Source organism: Ixodes scapularis, unplaced genomic scaffold, assembly GCF_016920785.2.
Source record: "Ixodes scapularis isolate PalLabHiFi unplaced genomic scaffold, ASM1692078v2 PGA_scaffold9__187_contigs__length_104089568, whole genome shotgun sequence".
Taxonomy (NCBI): Eukaryota; Metazoa; Arthropoda; class Arachnida; order Ixodida; family Ixodidae; genus Ixodes; species Ixodes scapularis.
Genome location: NW_024609884.1, coordinates 54,338,253 through 54,345,457, shown reverse-complemented (window position 1 = coordinate 54,345,457; position 7,205 = coordinate 54,338,253). Strand labels below are relative to the sequence as shown.

Below are 7,205 nucleotides of genomic sequence, written 5' to 3'. Positions count from 1 at the left end.
CTTGACACAAAGTAGTCACATTCTCTCTCTCACGGCCAGAAGGAAGCAAGGAAGGAGTGAAAAGACAAAAAGAAAAGGCGCGCACAAATACGCTACACCAGCTCGCGTGCACTTTGACGCTATTTTTTGTATTTGTTTTTTGTTGGAAGGAAACACTTTGAACTCAAGAGTTTGCCTAATATTGTTTGAACGGCGAGTCCGGTTCTTTGTAGCAGTGGGCTTCCTACTTCGTTGTGGGTGAGCTAGCTGACGAGTTACGATTTGAAAAAAAAAACCAAACCACACACAGAAAAAAAAAAATTTTAGCCACGGTTTTAGGTGACGTGAAGAAAGGCTTTGTGCATCTAAAGAATGCTAGGCCTTGCATTTTGTAAATGCACCTGACATTGTGATTCCGGTAAAGCTTACCCTTAATGTATATATATATATATATATATATATATATATATATATATATATATATATATATATATATATATATATATAAGATTGTTTTGGTCAATATGTAAAGTTTCCGCATTTCTCCTCCGCGAATGACAAAAAAGAATGTAACACATTACAATCATTCCCTTACGTAAGAAAGGTAAGCAAATTACTTTACAATCGCTTTCTGAAATATGTAATTATTCCCTTACAAAATTACTGATAAATGTAAAGGATTACAAGTAATTTTGTTACTTGTAACGGATTACGTACAAGTCTGCGCGTTACTACCCAAGAGTGCTCTGTACCGCCGCCGCCTCTTTCCCAAGTCGTGCATACTCCTCGCTACGCGCGGCGACTCTCTCCCGTCTGACATTGCGCAATGCCGCGCGCTCTTCGGCGGCCACCTTTGCGGCGCACTGGAGCCTGCGCCGTGATTGGCGCAGCTGCGCTATAATAAAATGTCATTGTCTCTACCAGAGCACCAGCTTCGCTGGACTTCCCTCTTAAAGGGGTGGAAGGGCTCTCAATTTTTTAATGCGGTGATTGGTTGGCGACGTTTGATGTTTTGGTATATAGGGAAGTGTTACTAAATAAAATTTCAGCTGAGTTTGAGACGACGCCGTCTGTCTTTCTGTTCCTGTCCCTTCCACCTTTAGTTTTTTCTAGTTCTCCACCCAGTCTCAGGTGGTTCAAGAAAATGGCATATGTTTAAATGTTTCATTGCTTTTTACAGAGCCCGCGTTTTTCTTAATATAAAAGGACAGTTTCCCGTAAAGTGGGTTAATGTTTCAACTTTCACACTGGTTTATATCATCTGACCAGCACTAGCACGGTAATATTGTGCGAGGCATGCGAGCTGGCTCAGAGCAGCTCGCTTTTGGAAACAAGTTCTACACGACCCGCATTCTGTTATATTAATTTAGTATGATGGGGATAAAACATGTCTAATATCCCCGTTAAACAGAGTATAATGATCTAATAGGGACATCATTCAGCTGTGTATTTTGTTTTCAGAGTAACGCATCTGGTATTTGTTTTTACAGTACAAACCTTTCTATTACTTATTTTTGATAGCTCATTGTTTTTGTTTTACTGGCGAAGACATGTCTCAGGTCGAAACGTCGAATTTAACTTCTGTTGTTGGTTCCATCACAGTTTTTCTCTCTTTCTCTCTCTCTGTATATATATGCCTATATGGGTGGTTTCACCTCAACTCAGGCACGGATTTGGGGTCGTATTTTTAATTTTGAAGAAAAAAATATATGTTTTGGGGAAAACCCTTCTGTGACAGGGTGTGCAAACCGCAAGTTCGGGCAATTTTTTGTTCTCGAGTTTTGGACATTTTAAGCACCCGATGGCGCAAACTCTCGCCTGTCGGAGGTGTCATGTTTCACTCCTTTCAACTTTTGCCTTTTTTTTTTTTTTTTTTTTTGGTAGTCACACATTAGAGTAAATATACTTCCTATTGGAAGCCCAGATTTTTAAATGCGAAATTTTATATTTTTAATGCGAAATTCATGTTGATAACACAACAAAATCATTTTTATTTATTTTTGTCACTCTTTATATTTTTACGTTTTTATTTTACTCTGCAAACAAACAAACAAAGCTTTTTTTAAATTAAAAATGTTTTTATACAGCTGCTGAAATTGAACAAAAAGTGAAAACCTTCTGTGTTTCATAATTTATTTCTCAGTAGTCGTACGTGATTGAGACACAAACTTCCCTAAATGTGGAAGAACGTGGTATTATTTTAAAAGCGATATTAAACATAGTCGACTCAAAACAAAATCCGCAGTTTAGGTCACAGTTGTTCGTGGAGGCATGTTTGGGGGTTTTCACTAAGATTGGATCGACGAATAATAAAGTGTTTGGAATGTAGTTTTACCTAGTTGCATATATTACAATAAAAAAATATAGAAGCTCTCTTTTGAATACTATGACACTGAGAGTGATTCAAAAATGCCACACTCGACAATCGTCAATTTAACCCATAAACCAACCATCGGCATTTGCTCTTTTTTAGCATATTTAGAGGCTAAAAACTCAAAACTAGTGCATATACCTCTAACAGAATGTATTACGGCTAAAAGAAGGGTGTGAAGGAAACGCGACGCTAGAAAAAGGAAAACAATTAAAAATGGGGTTATTTTTACACAGCATGCTGAAATTGAACAAAAAGTGAAAACCTTCTCTGCTTCATAATTTATTTCTTAGTACTCGTATACGATAAAGACACAAAATTTGCATAATGTGAAAGGCAATGAAAAGTTACACACGTGGTATTATTTTAAAAGTAATACTAAACATAGCCGACCCAAAAAAAAACAACGCAGTTTAGGTCACAGTTTATTGCGAAGGCATGTTTGGGGATTTTCACAAAGATTGGAGCGACGAATAATAAATAGTAGTTATAATGTCGTTTAACCTACTTCCATATATATCACAATAAAAAATATAGACGCTCCCTTTTTAATACTTTGAGATTGAGAGTGATTTCAAAACGCCACACACGACAATCGTCAAAAGCTCGTCGTTCTTTCCCGCGTCTTTGAGATTTTTTTTTTCCAGAAACTAGACATGTCAGGAGTTTAAGATAAAAAGGATTGTTCTTGTTGGAACATGCGCCACGAAATATAAAAATTTGAAGCAGAATAAAAAATACGACTGCATCTCATTGCCTGAATCCAAATATATATATATATAGAGAGAGAGAGAGAGAAAGAGAGAGAGAGAGACAAAAAGACAGACAGTGTATTCCACGTAATGTGAGCCAATGTTTAAAAATATATATGTGCATTTTAGGGAGACGAAACCAAACGAATAAATGTGTTAATTGTTTGGAGCAAGTCAGGTTATTTTTTTGTGTTTTGCCTAATTAATTGGTTAATTAATCAACTTTTGAAATATTAAATTTAGACCAAAATTTCCAGTGACAAAGTTGTAGAGTGTCCTCAGAAACATCCAATTCAGTGGCTTTTATCAAGAAACCTTAACACCTTTTTTACGGGTTTCAAAAAAAAGTTTGCGAATTATAAAAAAAACAAAAAAAAAACAGAAGAAAAGAAACGTGTAATTGCGTATGTGCACCTTGTATTGCAGAGCTCTCAACCGTGGCTTGAATAAACTAGGCCTGCATGCTGACTGGGTGCTGTTGACAAATTCGCGTTTTTTGTGTTTCTTTTTTCTTGTATAATTCGGTCACTTTTTTGAGGCCTGGAAAAACGAGCCGTGTTAGAGGTTTCTTGATAAAAACTATTGAATTGAATTTTCTAAGGACGCTCTATAACTTGGTCATTGGAACTTTTGCTCTAAATTGAATATTTAAAAAAATTCAATAATTAATTTTAATATTACTTAATTGAGCAAAATAGAAAAAGAGCCTGACTTGCTCCAAACAATGAACAAACTTGTTCGTTTAGCTTAGTCTTCCTAAAATGCACCAAATATTCTTAAATATTGTCTCAAGTTCCGTGGAATACGCTGTATATAAATACTAGGTGTTCCATTTTAATCTGAACAGATTTATTACAAAACATTCGTAAAAGATGCACTAATACGGTTTGTCAAGGTGAGTTCCACAGCCAGGGGGACATTATGTGGGTGGCTAATCTTTGCGATAAACCGGCTAGTTAATTAAAGTTAGTTATTTCACTCTTTAATTAATGAAACAAGACATATGGTTCCAATTAGAAACTTACAGAGCGTCATCGTAAACCACTAAATCAACTCTTTTTAGACAGACTTGAAGCACGTGGGAGAGTCAGGGGCGCAATAAAATTACCACTCTTGCAGAGGCGCAACGCTTGCAGTAGCAAAACGCGGATGATTGGATAATCATCACGTTCCGCCAAAATTCACGAATTATAATTAATTATCCGACTTATCGCAAAGATTAGCCACCCACATAATGTCCCCCCTGGCCAAATACTCACCTTCACAAACCGTATTAGTGTATCTTTTACGAATGTTTTGTAATAAATCTGTTCGAATTAAAATAGAACACCCAGTATATATATCTATATATATATAGAGAGAGAGAGAGAGAAAAAGAGAGAGGCAAGGTGGACCCGTGAGGCCCCAGACCCCTGGGGAAATTGAAAACTTTCCGCCTACGGTGTAGTGCTCGTTGCTGCAGCAGAGCGCACACTGAGGGAAGTGCCCGCTTCAAGAGTAGTGGCGATTGCACGCGGAGTCTGCAATCGGGGACTGTACGCTCCGATCTGGGCGCTCTATCGAGGCTACATCCGCTGACACGCAAACGCCAAGGCCGGCCCTATAAGTTCTTGCTTCAAAATACTTTTTGTTAGATTTGCCCAAAATATCCGAATGAGGGAGCTGATGAGGTTTGCGGGAATAAAACCCCTTCGTGCCTCTCTGAATATTATGGAGTAACTATGTTGCCTTCCGTGCCACATCCGGTCGCAAACCAGGGGGAAAACGACAGGACATGACAGAGAAGAGGTAAGAGGTCGCCGGGCGCCCCCACAAATCCCCCGACACTTTCCAGAATACAACGCGCAGCTACGGCTTACGAACGGACGACATTTTCGTAGGCTACTACGTTCTAGCGGGCACATAGAGAAAAACAGGAGACACATGACTGGACGTCGGCGCTCGCGCGGCGCGTCGCCGTACTATAGATTTTCTCTGCTCCTCACGCCGCAGCACGCCGCTTCACAGCCACGCCCTGCGCGCCTCCATATCTCCTGCAGAAGAGACGGTCGCTTCCCGCGGCTTGGATCCAACATGGCTGCACTGGAAGCACCATTGCGATACTCTGCTCCGCAAGCGGAGCATATACAGTTACTCTAATTGCTTTTACTCATGGGCGACGACTGTCGATATACGCATCCAACCGACACGGCGCACATATATGAGGCGAGTGTACAGGGTGTCCCCCAAAACAATTTAGTTTTTTTTTTTTTCTTTTTTTTTAACCGAAAAAATAAACTGCAATATTGAACGCTCGCTCTCCGCCCGAATGTAGCCCTAGCGGTTCGAAGCAGATGCCAAGGTTTCAGAACTAACCGTTATCTTATTCAAAAGTTATAAGTGAGAAGGATTGTAATTTCAAAGAACACACAGCATGAGATTCATCGAGGCCTTTATTCAGCCGCCCCCGGAGAATCTGACGAGGTGGCCGAGTGGTTAAGGCGATGGACTGCATGTTGATCCATTGGGCTCTGCCCGCATGGGTTCGAATCCCATCCCCGTCGTTACTTTTTTGGGTATCAGCGAAAGCTCAGCTGCAGAACCCAGGCATCCCCGCCAGTTCAATGCCGGATCAATTTGCCCCCTACCGGCTTTGATATGGATGGGCATCGTACGGGCGTGTGTTCGTGTTATCGCGGCGTGATACGAGCGTACGCCACGTTCCAATGGCGTCAACCAGCAGCGTCATAAATGAGTCATGGCGCTCGTCGTTTTAGTGGGTTTGCTCTCACCGTTTAAACCAATCACGCGCATTAAATGGGCATTCATCCTGCGCTTCTTTTTGTTGCGTGATCGTTTTAGCCGGTAATATGGCTAACGCGCAAAACGACGAGCGCCTTGACGATGCATTTTTGAGTGCGAGATGGAGTATAGACCTTTGCAAAAATCGCCTTCTGCGCGCTGCCTCTTTGTGTGCTAGGCTGTGGAACACCTAAGAATTTGCTGTAGGTCTGTTGTGCTGTATATAAGAAGCTGTGCATGCGTCCACAGCTCAGTGACTCAGCATTTTTCTCCCGGGTGATAAGCATGTAAAGGTCTATAGCAGTCATACTAAAGTGAACTAGAGGAGGGGTAGTGAGCTCAGCGAGCGCTCACGGCTGCCACACATCGTGTAGACGGCACGAGAGGGCGCCACTAAAGTTCTGTTTGAAAGCAAAATAGATATTTGCTTTCGAACAATTACAAGGCTGCAGACATTAGCACGTGTTGCGCGTGTAACTAGACTTCAGCACGCTCCTACCGAAAGGCCTGATACGACTCTGCAAGCGGAAGTTCTGTTCATTATATTTTTTGTATGCTATGTTAGCACGCGTGGACAAACTCTTGTATACGCAACAAGCGTGGCTCGTAAGCATTCTAAGAACGTGCAGGGGAGAACGGAGATACCCTAATATGGTATTTTGAGAGAAAAAATAGTTGAATACATTGCAAAGACGGCTAAAAGACTTATTCCGATATGCATTTATATTATGAAACACTATGTGATATGTTTTCATTCTCCGTATAACCTGGTTGGGATATATAAAAAAGTATGATTTATATTATTTTAAACAATTTCAGGATATTTTCTCAGCCAACAAAAATAAGATACTAATTGAATTCTGACGTTCGCGTTATGGCGCCCGAAACAAATGTTTCGTAAATTTAGCACTTCGCGTTTTGCGGATTGGTGAGAGAACCAAGCAGGCCTGCAATAGGTAGAAAATATTTTTTTCAACCTAAAGTGAAGTATGGGTTTCTTCTTTTATTCTTTTTTTTTTTTCCTTTCTAAGTTTTAGGCGAAATCACATGAACCTCTAGCCCACCCGGTCACCGATCCCCCTTATCTGTATGAACATAGCCTCCTCTATACTGACAAAGCCTGGCAGATCGCCACGAGAAGCGGTTGCCGAAATTGAAAAGGTAGAGCGGCAGACAACGGATGAGAGAAGAGCCATGTGACGGGCGCCCCGCTGTAGCGAAACGCCGAAACACACTTCTCCCGAGCGATGGAACGTCCGTTCGTGCTCCTCGTGCTCCTCGCGTTCCTCGCGCTCCTCGAGCTACCGCTTCTTTTCTCGTTG

General features: G+C 41.0%; 1 non-coding gene across 1 annotated transcript; it reads left to right on the top strand.

The window, feature by feature from the left end:
• Window positions 1-5,559: 5,559 nt before the first annotated feature.
• Window positions 5,560-5,645, top strand: Trnac-gca. The gene is given in 2 exon segments: window positions 5,560-5,596; window positions 5,601-5,645. It is a non-coding gene; the product is annotated as a tRNA-Cys (tRNA).
• The last annotated feature ends 1,560 nt before the right edge of the window (window positions 5,646-7,205 follow it).